Source organism: Corvus hawaiiensis, chromosome 4, assembly GCF_020740725.1.
Source record: "Corvus hawaiiensis isolate bCorHaw1 chromosome 4, bCorHaw1.pri.cur, whole genome shotgun sequence".
NCBI classification, from domain to species: domain Eukaryota; kingdom Metazoa; phylum Chordata; class Aves; order Passeriformes; family Corvidae; genus Corvus; species Corvus hawaiiensis.
This window is the reverse complement of record NC_063216.1, coordinates 65,439,425-65,453,024: the sequence shown is the minus strand read 5'-3', so window position 1 is coordinate 65,453,024 and position 13,600 is coordinate 65,439,425. Positions and strand designations below refer to the sequence as shown.

General features: G+C 42.4%; 1 long non-coding RNA gene across 1 annotated transcript; it reads right to left on the bottom strand.

Moving 5' to 3' along the window:
* Positions 1-8,376: 8,376 nt before the first annotated feature.
* On the bottom strand, positions 8,377-13,244 carry LOC125324589. Its single transcript, XR_007203042.1, has 2 exons — positions 9,470-13,244; positions 8,377-8,807 (listed from the first exon to the last, which is right to left on the bottom strand). It is a non-coding gene; the product is annotated as an uncharacterized LOC125324589 (long non-coding RNA).
* Positions 13,245-13,600: the final 356 nt, after the last annotated feature.

Sequence of the window (13,600 nt, the reverse complement as noted above, 5' to 3'; positions counted from 1 at the left end):
TGATTTGAAATAGATCCCTCAGCTTGTCTGCAAGAGCCAGATCTCTCCTTTATGAACACACTGTGAAGTCTCCTTTAGGAGGTTAGGAGGAGGGTTTATGTACCATGAAGGTGCTTTTGTTGGCATCCTGTGGGTAATGTTCTCCGGTGTCTGAAAGCTTGCTTCCACAGAGCCCTTGCCGCAGTTCTGGCTGTAAAGAAGATAATCCTAGTGACTTCAGTATAAATGTAATGCTTTGTGTGTTCAAACACTGAATGCTTTAAAGCATTTATTAAGGAAGGTGGAGGAAGAGGAGTGAAGATGGGAAGATCAGTACCAGCAATAGATTTAAGTTCTAAGGGCTGTTGCTGCCTTTTCTTTCAGAAACCCTCATAATTCTTCAGTTTGTAACAGGGTTTTGATGTCCAGCAAGGGAAATGCACTGGGCTTCAGGAGTGTTCTTCTGTGTTGCACAGAATTCTGATCGGCATTTGGGGAACTGTAAGCTGTCAATTGCTATTTCCATTCTCTTCCTTTCAGTCCTTATGATAATTTTAGCAACTGCATAGGAATGCTGCAATTCACACAAGAGCGCAGCATCCCTGGTTCCCAGCCTGCCAGCCACAACAGCTGTACTGCACGAGGTAAAGGAAAATGATATGCTGTGGTAGGGATCTTCTTTAAGGAAAAGGGTATAGATTATAGGTGTAGCACTTCCTTCTAACCCCCAAAGCCAAGCCAGACTTAGGAGTAGGCTCTAAGTCTGTTGTCTGAATGCCCTTGGGCACTATCTTGAGTCTACTGCCAGCCCCTGGGAGTAGCTAGGGCTCCATACTGAGTCCCTGTGATAACAACCAGCCAGCACAGTGGGTTTTGAAGGCTGTCAGTTGTGAAGGTAGAGGTTCCAGGCTTCAAATCTTAGTGCTGATTCCTTTTTTTAGCCTTTCATTCAAAACAACACTTTTAAATGGTGAAGTGAAGCACACAGGAGAAAGGTTTACAGTAAGGTACCTCTTACGGGGCATGACAGTGAGATATCCAATGTCATAAGCATGCCCTGTTTTTCCATAGGACATTTAAACTGCTGGATAGATGCTCAAGAATACCTGTTTAGAGCTGCTTGGTCCTCATGTTTTCACTACTTTACTTCACAGCTAAATATTATCTTAAAATGCTGCTAAAGCTACATACCTATTCACAATTTCTTGGCTATACTGACTCCCAACATGTTTTCAGTGTCATCTTCAGACAGAAATGTAAACAGTGGAAAAACATTTATACATAAGAAATACATCCATGTGTATGGACTGAAAATTGTGTCATTGCCAGAAATAATTAAAGCCAGAAAAAATACGAAACTTTAAAATATATCTTTCAATATGAAATGTAAGTAGTGTAATTTCTTCACCTTTGAAGGTGATGGATAATGTTGTATAAATGCTTACATGTGAGAATGAGGAATGACAACTTCTCTGTGTTTTAGACAAAAGCATAAGCTGGCAGGTGAAGTTTCCAGCTGGAAACTGCAATCTAATAGATGAAGATTTCCATATGTGAGGTAAATTTTCTGACATGCATGCACTGTCTAGGGACATAAAATGAGATTAGGCAGCTTTCTAAAAAATTACTGTATTTTATCCATTTTAAAATTCCTTTGACTGCTCAGTGCAAGGAAGCCTAAAAGAGCAGAATTGCCTCCTCTGGCATTTGTCTGTGTGTTCTGTAACTAAAAATGCTCAGTTTACCCACCACACCTGCACATGGCTTGCATAACTTGAACTTGAATTGAAGGTCATGAGGCTTTGCATTACGAATTCATTATGCTTAAATAAAATGTCAGAATTTCATGGCTTTTTTTTTTTTAGCTGATTATATCACCTGACACTTTTTCTTCATATATTGTAATTTTAAATCAGCTTTTAATGCTTTTCCATTCATGCCAGTATCTGGCATACACTAGGTTATCTCCATATGGCAGATGTTGATATCAAAATAGCAGCTGTAACACCACATTCTTACATGAATCAAGAAGGAAAATGTTGTTGAGGATTAGTAATACTTTAGTGTCAACATTATTAGTCAGAAAGATGTTACCTCTCACAGTCAAAACTTCCTAACCACTTTTCTTCAGATTGGTGTTGCTGTTTTTCAAGCCTTGAATGTAATGGAGTCAACACACAGGATCTATAGCAGTTTACACATTCAAAACCTCTTATAACACAGTTCCTCAAACTCAGCTAATAAAACTGCTGGCACACTTTTGTGTTTGTTTTACTAGCATAGGATGCTGGAGGATAGTTAAGTTTATATTTGGCCTGTATCATTTTGTTCAGGTAAAGCTCTGTCAGGCTGGTGCTGTGACTGCTGCCCTGGGGAGCTGTTCCAGTGCCCAACCACTCTCTGGGGGAAGAACCTTTTTCTAATATCCAACCTAAACCTCCCCTGACACAACTTCAGGCCAATCAGCTGTCTGTTTTGAGATTTTTAAAAAGAGACAAAATCTTTCAGGAGGAAAAAATGGTTGAGAAAAAAGATTTTAACAGAGACTGGTGAGAGATTCTCAGCTGCTCAGAAGATGAACCTGGTGTGAGTACACCCTAGTTCAGGAAGTGTGCCCTCAAGTAGGCATTTATACTGCTCCTGAGCAACAGATCTGCTTTGGTGCTTTTCATAAATTCCTTTGTTTTCTCAAGGGGTGGGTCAAAGTCTCTCTAGAATGGAGAGTTCATCCCTTTCATCAATGAAGAGACTGTAAATCAATGGTTCAACACACCATGGTGACCAATTAGAAAATAAAGCTAGAACAGGATATTGGTTCTTAATGTTGCATCAGAAAGGGAGGAGGAACAGAGATTTCTAGAGGGCAGTGTACCCACACAGGCATCTCAGCACCTAGAATCATACCCAGAAGAGTTTCAGCTGGACATCCAGTGTAATAGGGGATAGTGTCAGGTCCCATCCCAGGGCACCAGTCCCAAACATCTCTGAGTCTAATGAGTGGTGTTCTGAGGATCAGAGTCAGGAAGAGGCTGACAGTGGCAGCCTTGATGGCCACAGACAACGTAATACCTGTGAGGAAAGAACATCGCTCATTTGAAGTCCTCCCCCATACAACAAATCAGTGGTCTACTTTAAAAGGTTCATTTCCTTTCATTAGTAATTGGGTTTTTTTGAAGATTTCCCACATCCATGGGGATCCTCTCATCTCCTCTCTTATCCTAGGTCTCAGATACTTTCTTTGATGTCTGTTGATGAACCCTATTACCCAAATCAATTACGAGAATTTGATGACTAAACATGACCTTTTTGTCCATTCATGTAACTCCCAAATAACTGATGCAGAAATTTCAAATGACAGGCACTGATGCATTAGTACTACAGAAAGTTCCAGTGTACTTTGCAGTACTTCAGTGCTGTGCCTCTCTTCCCTGACCATTTTTCATGAATGAATTTGAGGAATCAGCATGCCTGTAAAAAATAATCCATCCCACAGCCTATCTACTTTCCCTTCTATTTCCCTGGTGGGGAATAAGAAGGACAGTTTAGCTAACATAACTGCAAATTCCACTTTCCCTATCTCTGTTTTTGTTTAAATGATAAATTTTCAGACCAGGATCTGTTTTTTAATATTGCTATTTGCTCAAAAACCTAACAGTGTTTTGAGGCTCTGCTGGCCCCAAAACACAATGTAATAAATGCAGCAAGCTTATTAGGGAAAATGGAAAGATCATTGTGATGCTGAAGTAATATTTCCTGTTCAAACAGAATTTGTCAGCACACCGGTTTGTGCAAAATGTGCCTCTTGGAGGAATAGGAGGAATGGCATTGTTGGAGAGGTCATTTCTGTGTGGAGAGCAGCAGACAGCCCAGTCTGTGGGGACCAAAGTGCATCTGGCTGGAAGGAAGCTGCAGCCGAGGGAAGCCATTTCTCATGAGGAGGCTGATCCCTGTAGAGGAGTCAGAGCCCAGTTCGCAGCTGTCTTCATGAGAAACAAGCCCATCCTGGTTTCATCTCTGTGTCCAATGACAATGGTTGCAGAAACCCAAGCCTGGTTTGGTGGTCCCCTACCCTCTTCCAGCAGCAGGGGAGGGCTGGAAAGGGCAGGTAGGAGGCCAAGGAGGGACTTGCATCATGTGAACAGGCCAGGTGGGCTGCCCGTCTGCAATGGGCTCTGAACCTTGCACCCACATTAAGGGCTGGTGCAAGAGCATGTAAGTCTTTACCTACAAATGGCCACAGGTCCCATGTTGATCTGCTCCCATGGGCTCTGCATTGGCTCCAAGAAAAAGGCATGTGGGTGCTGGGCCAGCCTGTATCCTCCAGCAATTGTAGCCTTCAGGCATGGGTTGAACTCTCAAGCTGGCAGGGCACTTGCTGTTTCTGAGGCAAGCTATTATCTGAGTTGGTGAAGGCTGGTGATGCTTGGAGAAAGAAGATTCCAAGTAGAAGGTTCCATTCCCTTGTCCCTGCCTCATAGAAAGACAGGGCTGGGGTACAACTCTAGAGAGAAAAAACCAACTGTATCGTGCCTTGCAAAGGGCCCAACTCACATAAAGGCTTGGGACAGATCCTACTGGAAAATCCCCTGTAGGCCTGGATGTAGGGTTGACACTTGGAGACAGATCTGAAAAACACCCATCTGGACTGTGTGTCTCTGCAAAGAAACCTAGAAAAGGTCTGTCCTGTGCTTCCACAGAAGTTTTTCTTAACAAATACCAGTCTGGAAGCTCTTTGATACACAGCTTCACCATCAGATTACAAACACATGCTGTTGGGCTTTTAAAGCAATGTCAATCCCAACAGCAAGAGGGAGTAGAGGGAGAGATTGTGCCACAAACAATTGCTTATTTACTTCTCTTCTTTTTCTTCAAATACCATTGATGTTCAGACTTTTTTGCCTCAGGAGCTGCTGCTTGTTGATTGATTCTCTTGATCTAACCCAACTCAGCTGGAAAGTGTCTAAAACTTAGATTTCTTCCTGTTTACTCACCATGTCTTTTCCCCATCTCTCTCTTTTTTTCCATCTTCACTACTTTAAAGTTTCCAAAAGCCCATAGGCCTATTTGGTTATTTTTGATTCCGACTTCTTCCTACTGTACTTCAAAGATTTTTTTTTTTCCTCTGCCATTTTTAACCTCTTCTGTTTCTTTTTGGTTTTTTTTTCCTCTCTCACTCTTACATTATGTTATCTACAATAGTGCTATCAATGCAAACTTCTCTAATTGCCAGTTTTGGAGAGATGAATATAAGACAAATGGCAATACAATTATGACTCTTCTTCACTTGCTATTGGTCCTAAGAAATAACCACCCCATTATTCACAGAACTGTATCTTTGATAACAGTTGTAAATATATTCACCAAACTGTGTTCCTTGAATAGTTCTTGTTCACTTAGAGAAAGTCCACCCATTTACCATTAGAAAAATACAGACCACTTAACTTCCCGCTTATTAGGTGTTTCCATCTGAAATCACAGTTATCACAAAGATTAGCATACAGCTACAGATTTGCAACAAAAATGTCAGTTTAATAGTCTTCAGTGTTGAGAGTGAGCACACACATTTCAGTGTAGCCAAACTTTTCACACTTTCTTAATGTATTTTACATTCTCACGGTCTTGTAAAAAATACCAGTGTCACCGCACAACTCAAGATGCAGTCCTTAATGTATCCTGTTACCTTCCCCAAACATGTACACAAACATCCCTGTGAGGTGTTTGGCTGTGCTCCCCTGGACATATTGAGGATACCTCTACTACTGATTAACAGTAGGTACCTGCCATTTCTGTGTTAGGTGTTCACCTAGAGTCACCTACATGTGTTACTGTCAGAGCTAGAAGCTCCACGTATCCTAAACTGCATTGTTAATGTTGTAGAGGAGACTGAATACTGCACCATCCTTTTTTACCTCATATATTTTATATTAACACATTATACATAAAGTGCATATTGCTTTAGTCTCTATTGACAATACCATATGTTGCTTTCTGTAAGCCAAGACCTCACATTTATGTCTGTATTACATGTGGAACTGCACCACTCAGGGACATTGTTTTCTGTAGTAAATGCTTAGCACAGGCAGCATGCCCAGTTGCCTACATCGAGGTGGGTATTCACAGCATCTGCTTTAAGCATGTAAGCAGAAGTGTTTGAGGCAGGAGCTACAGCTGCCTACATGGTCAGCAGAGAGACTCTTCTGCTCTGCTAAATAAAGTAGCACTAGTGAGTGAAGTTGAGTACTGATCCATAAAAGGTGTAAGTGCAAAATTTTAGATTATTTCAGCCTCTGTTTTGGAGCAACCAACAGGACCTGAGACAAAGCCTGGGAGTGGCTGGGGATGGGTTGCTCCCGGGACCACTCCCGGCAGGCAGCATGAACGTGGCCACACCAGTTGTGGCTTTCTGTCTCGCACAGTCCTCCAGTGTGGTCCCAGCACTACTCGTGCCACGTGTGCACTTGGTGATGAACAAACACCATTTGCACAGAGGGCAAAGCTGTCATGTTATCCAGGGCACCCCTGCACTCCCTCAGGTAAATGTCCCAGGAGTAACAAGGAATGACCTGTTCAGGAATCACTCAGGCTGACCTACAGTTCCCTGTATCCTGTCTTGCCTTTAAAAATAAATGTAAAATTAACCTTCTTGCAGTCAGCAGGATCCTCTCCTGCTTGCCATGATTTTCTGTGGATGATAGACAGCGACCTTGCCATGACATTGGCCAGCAATATTGATGCACTTGAGTGACCACCACCTGCCCCATGGTTTTGAATGCACACAAGACGTCTCAGTGCTCCCTAACTGCTTCTTCCCCACTGCCCTTCTGTTCCCAGCCTGTGCTGATATGTGCAAAGATCAGACAGCACAATTCACATGTGCCAACTAGTGTGAAAAAAGCTACTGATTACTTCAACCTTCACTGTGTTGTCTCTCACATCCACCTGTGGACCCATGTTATACCTGTGACTATGTCTTTTTACCTTACTACCCTTTATGTTCCTCACTAATTTTAGTTCCAGCTGGGCTGTACATTCTCTGATTTTACTCCTCAGTTCCTAAGCAGTGCTTTTTGTTTCTGCTTCCTGCATATTCCCTGCCTGTATTGTAGTTCGCCTGGATGGTCCTTGCCCAGCCCATGGGCTGTCAGCTGAAGCTTCCTGTGCTCCTGCGCAGTGGTATAGTTCATGCATGAACTCTCAGTAAGCTCTCTTTAAAAACCAATTAGCTTGTCTGGGGACTTTCCCCCTTCACAGCTGCTTCCCACAGGCTATTTCCTGAATAAGTCAATCTGCTCATCCAGAGTCTCAGCTCCGTGGCTCACCTTCCTAGCTCTGCTACATCTGTCACCTCATGGCTGCTGCAGCCTGTGACAACCCACCCACAGCCTGAGCAGTGCTCTGTGACCCCTCTCACCCCCACTTCTTCCTTGCTTCTCAGCACAAAACCAAGCCAGCATGAAGGAGTCAATCATGACTGCCCTGTTTTTGTGTTTGTGTTAGGAAAATGTTACCATTGCACTCTAATAACGTCCTGGATTGCCTGCCCAGTGCTGTGCTGCCCTTCCAGCAGACAACCAGGAGGCTGAAATCCTCAGTGAGGACTAGGGCTCCACATCAGAAGCTTCAGCCCCTGGCCTCCTCATAACATGCAGTCTGTAGTACTCATCGACCACAACATCCCCCAGTTGCTCCTTGCCGTGAGTTTGACCCAGCAGCTCTCAGCAGGTCTCGTCTCCAGTTTGCTACTGGGGCACTGCATTTGTCAAGGAGCTCTTTAATGTAAAGCAGGATACCTCCAGCTCTTCTCCACCTGTCTTTTCTAAATATTGTGTATCCATCCATGGCCACACTCCAGCTGTGTGCAGCACACCACAAAGTCTCTGTGTCCCTGATGGCAGAGCCTCTGCAACTGTGCCTGGCAGCACAGCTGCTCCTCCTGATTGCCAAGCACTGTGCACCACTGAGGGCACCTGAAGGAAGCCTCTGAATGCCTGCCTTTTGATGCAAGCAAAAAATGGGATGGGCTCAAATCTGCCTTATTTAGGCATGTAATTTGCAGCTGTAGAGAGAAGCAGGTGCAGACATTTTCTATCACTAGTATAGCCTGGTACCTTGGAAAGCTGCTAGAAAGAGATCCTGTGTGTTTAACTCCCATTCTTCCACCCAGAGCACTATCAGAAGTGCCTCCTAGTTATGTCCAGGGCCATGTGTTGTTAATGTCATATTGAAAGCAAAGTCCTCACTGAACTTACAGATGCCTTTTAAAAGTCAGTGGCATTACTTTGTGATGGGTATTAGTGACCGTTCAACACTTCCTACTGATAGTCTTAACCTTCCCAAGGGATTAGCACATCCACATATCAAATGTTTTGAAGGGGTCAAAAATCACTATTAATGCAATTTTCAAGAGCGTTTAATGTTTTATTTAATATTATCACCCTGGCCAGTATGCTGCTTGTCAGGGAATTGCAAAAATTTCTAGAGGAAGCTCTAGAAAACATTTCACAGAGGATCAATTTTAAAATGCAGCAGATTTTAATATACAGCAGAACAAAATAGATTTAGAAAACCCCATCCATCTACATGGGTGGATGTAGGACTTTTGAAGAACAGATACAGAAAGAAATAAGCAAGGAAGCAAATACAAATGGCAGCGTGCTGCGGCTACATCCTCTTTCCCAGCAATGGAAAGTGCTGATTTTCAACTTCCACATGCTTGGCATGTTGTGTCAGTCAACTTCAGGCACTCTCTGAGCGTATTTTGCCATTGCACAGGGAATTAATGTGGCCCAATTTCCTTCTCAAAGTTGCCCATTCCTCATGGTACAGTCCTGTCAGAAAAAATCCCACCAAACAAATTTTAACAGATTCATAGTCTGTCAGATCCAAAGGGTTGACCAACTTAATGAGTCAGCAACTGGATTCTTCCTGGTCTGTTTGCAGTTTCATTTGCAAACTCGGAAAAAGCACTTCTGTACAGTGCTCTGCTCTGAGGCAATGCAGTGTCAGGGCTGACAGCAAAGCCAGCTTTTAACCTGCTGCTTACAGCATATGGCTTCCACTTCTTGGAACTTTAATTTGATGGAAATATTTTGCATTGATGAGGTGAGAGTTTATAAAGTAGTGATTTCATGCCAGGTCAGCTGCTACTTTTCCAGGGATGGAGAATAGCATGTAGTCATAAGTAAGCCTGAAAGCCTTTCTGATTTATTTTTCATTAAATGATAGACAACTGCTGTTCTGGTCTTATATAATCTGTAGAAGGATTTGGTTTAGAAGTACTGCCCACCTTTTAGGGAAATGGACTCTCATAAATCAAATTTGTTAAGTGAGCAATAGAATGAGGAGGTTTGGACTGAAATTGATGGGTCTCCTCTTCCTCTATATGTCTTCCATGTACACCACATGCTAGGTGCGTGCTGGAAGAGAGCATTACTCTGATTCCAGAAATCTGAACTGACTGAGGGATAGCCTGTTGTTACTCTGGGCTTACCTGCAGCACTTGAGGAGGTTTCTGTTTGGCAGACAGACAAACAGCTCTGCATTGGCATACATTTGTTTGAAGATACAGTGTATGAAGAGCATCCCTGGTATCCCTGGAATGTCATGGGTAGTGTTGTGCCAAGTCCTTGATTTTCATGCTGCCAGATGTTGTAACCAACTGATTATAACTTTTAAGGGTAACAAGGACTTCATAAGGACTGTAACCTGGAAAAGCATCTTTGCAAGTACACAAATGTAAAAAATCCAAATGGTGCAATAATAAAAGTCTTCTTTCCCCCTCTGCTCCCCATTTTGCACTGCCACTGGCTTTTAGCATGTGCTGGGCCCTGAATTTTAGAACAATGCATTTAAATGTGTTGCCTGACCCTCACTCCTGCACCTGCACAGAGGTCAGGGCACAACCCTCTATTTCATGGCTGCAGACGCAGCCATTGGGGCACACTGGATTTAGCAGCACGTTTTCTTTCACATATGTTGCTGCTGACTCTACCAGAGTCTGTTTCAGTCAACTCTTGTTAGATCTTCATTTTGACAGCCAAAGGAAAACCAGAAAGGAGCTGTTCTCCTGCCAAAAACTGAGTCCCTGCTCTAAAGCATAAAAAAGTTGTAGATTTTAAAAATAGAGAGAAAAATTTAACTTCAAAAAAAGTGTTTCTTAAAATTGCATTTTCAATAGGACTGCAGTGGGTTTGCTGGAATTCATATATATAGAATGAGAGTCAAATTATGCAAAATGTGAGCTCAAATGGTTACATTAGTAACCATTAGTAATGGGATTGAAACTGCCTGTGATGTGATGTCTTAGAAACCTTAGCTGTACTGCTTCCAGTCTTCCTGTAAGGAAAGGAATGCTTCATCTCACAGTTTGTCAGCTTCTTTCTGCCATCACCATCATCCACACCCTTCTCCAGTGCTAAGACTGTAACTCTTCCTACTTTTTAAGCAATTTATCTCTTAACACTTGACCAGTAGGATTAAATGCACGGTGCCAGTACATTCCCTATCAATAAATTCTGATGCTACTTTCATTTCAAAAGGATTTTACATGGAGGTCAATAGTGATGTCCCAGTTTACAGCTTCAGATAACTGCAGCAGAAGGTAAGTAATAGGCTAAAAGTCTCACTGCAGACCAGGACACTCTGGAATAAGAGTACTATATAGCAGCATCCAATCAAGGAGAGGTTGTGTATACGAGAGGTGACTTTTGTTGAGATATTGGAGTAGGATCTAATCAGGATCTGTACATATAAAGGAGAGCCCAAATCAAACACTGGAAGGATTAGAAATAACTAAAACTGTATTGAGAGCTCAGAGATAGGCACATTCAGATAAATGAATGTTAAGAAAAAATGGCTGGAGAAGGAATGTTATATGGGGACCAGAAAACTAAAGAATATATCTGAAAGTGTCTCCTTTCCAAAGAGACTAAACAACATTGTAATAGGATGACCTTTGGAATAAAAGGAAGTTTGATGGCAATACACTGCTTATTTCAAATAGTTTCTAAATTCCTATTTTCAGATTCTGTTTTTCTCTTTTAGAGAATTCCTTACAGTCACAACTTTATACTACCCATACATATCTGCAAACTCAGCAAACTGGCGTGGTCATGGCTCGGGGTTTGTGTCTTCTCAGCAGGAAGAAATACTTTTCGTAAAAAGTTGTACCCCACCATGGCACACTGATAATGTAAAAATCTGTGTACAGAAAAGATTTCTGAACCTTGAGACCTGCAAGTAAACTTAATTTGTAAAAAAAGGTTCTGTCATGACTATAATTGCTTTTCCAAGGTTTCAGACATTATATAAGCTGCTGTTATAAACTGCATTTGCTGATCTTTTTTTGCATGTTCAGCTAGGTGATTTACCTCAGCCCAGGACAGTGTATTTCTCAACTCACATAGTAACCGTTTGCCAAAATACTGTTGCAAAACCATTGATTATCAAAGGATATCAGAGTATCAGAGTTTAAAGCATCAAAACAGTAACAAATGAGATTAGTTTATGAGCTTAAAAACACAAGGGGTTGGACACTGTATTGCTGAAACCCACATGAGGCTAAAGCCCTCATGCCCAACCCCACAGCCCCAGCTGAGATGGGAAGAATTCATGATTTGAGGATTTGCTTGTTGTATTACTCCCTTGTTTTTTAGTGCAACCAGTTTTATGTAAAGAATGTAACCCTCATTGATAAGGCTGACCTTCTTTTTCCACAGAATAACATCCTTTTCTGCCTCACTGTCTGTCTAGCTCCATGGCTCTTACATTCTTGCCTGCACATCAACCCAATTTCCTTTAAGAATCCATCTTTTCCCTATTGAACGTACCATTCTCTTGAGAGGTGAGAAAGAGATTTCAGTCTGCCTGGGCTGAAGCAAATCTAGCCTCACACTAACTGGGTGAGGCTGTTGACCATCAGACTGTTACACCAACACATCTACAGCATCTCTCTGTGAATTTTGGCTGGTCTGAAGTCCCCAGGAGATTTCGGCACTCATCCACCCACTTCTGAGTGTCAGCAAAGACAGGAGCTTACTCTCCTGTTCTGGTCTGGCAGAATTCTGGGCACATGTACAAAGTGCTCAGTAATTTTCTGGAAGACATTTTCTGATGTATGCCATGTATCAACAACATAAAAGCAGTAAAATCCTATGATTATTCCTGCTCTCTGTGAAACACAAAAACTTCAGTTTTTTAAAGCTAGACCAGTTCTTTGATCTAGTTCACAACATCCTGGCAAACAATTGTGCAAACACACCTTGAAGGAGAGAATGAGAAAGTGCTGTGAATCTAAACAGTGTTTCAATTAAACATTCAATCTCTTGAAAGCGTAATGTCATACCTAAAATCCATGCAAATCCTTCTTTGGATCTGACGCCCTGTCTTAGATTACTAATCATACCTACTGCATTTTGCATTAATGTGAAATCGTTTATAAACCAGCTTTTATCATGAAATCCAGTACTATGGAGAGATGATCACAATAATGAAAATCTACAAACCAAACCAAATCTCCATCTTTCTCAGGAAGTCAGTTTTCAGTGTAGTGCATCTCAGAGCTGAACTTTTTGTTGCGTTTCTTCAGGGAATCCTTTTAAGAGATAAGCTTCACAGCATGATCTGATGAGAAATTATGTCTGTGATTGTGTTGGGCCATCAGTGGAAAAAATAAAAGCTTTTTGTTAGCTCTCTCGAGTCTCTATTAACTGCAACATACAGAATACCTCCAGCATCTGAGATGGCTGTTAAAAAGACAGGTTGTTTTTGTGACAGCCAGCTGTTGTGACACTGTTCTGTAAAAGCATTCCTTCTAGCTGGCTAGGGATTTGGTGCGAATGCTTTTTGTTTCATGCACTGTGTCCCACATTTTTATTTGGGGCTTACATATAAAAACTAGTGAGTGTTGTGTTTGTCAGGCAAGTCTGGAGACTTCTGGAAGATTACAGCTTCTCTCCTGCTGGTGCTGTAGAAATCTGCTCATGGAGAGCTGCTGGACCCGAGGGGACAGTTCCTGGTAACCCACCTATTTGATCAAGGGAAGCCAGTTGATGTAATATTTTTGGATTTCGGTAAAGCTTTTGATACTGTCTCTCGTAGTATCCTTCTGGACAAAATGTCCAGCATTCAGTAGTTCAGCCAGGGAAAGTGCCAGATTCTGCACCTGGAACATCCAGGCCATCCCTGCATGTACGGACAGACTGGGGAACGAGAGGCTGGAAAGCAGTGCCACGGAAAGGGACCTGGGGGTCCTGGTCAGTGGAAAGTTGAACCTGACTCAGCAGTGCCCTGGCAGCCAAGAGGGTGTCAGAGACTGAAATATTATAATTTATGACTTAAACATTTTCTTAAAGGACTATTAAAACTGTATTACAAAAGCTGCAGAGGAGACCACTGCACCCTGAATGGGGCCCTGACTGAGGCCTTACACTGCTCGCTGATGAAGATAAGATAAAGTAACAACTCAGGGCTGGGGACATTCACAAAGCACAGGCTGAGCACCTCCAAGGTGGAGACCACAGCCCCAGAGCTATCAGCTGCCAGGCTCGAACAGACCCTCGAACCAAGGGGTGGAGGGAGGAGAGGCTTTGGGTATCTGGGAAAAAAGCCTGTGATCAGAAGC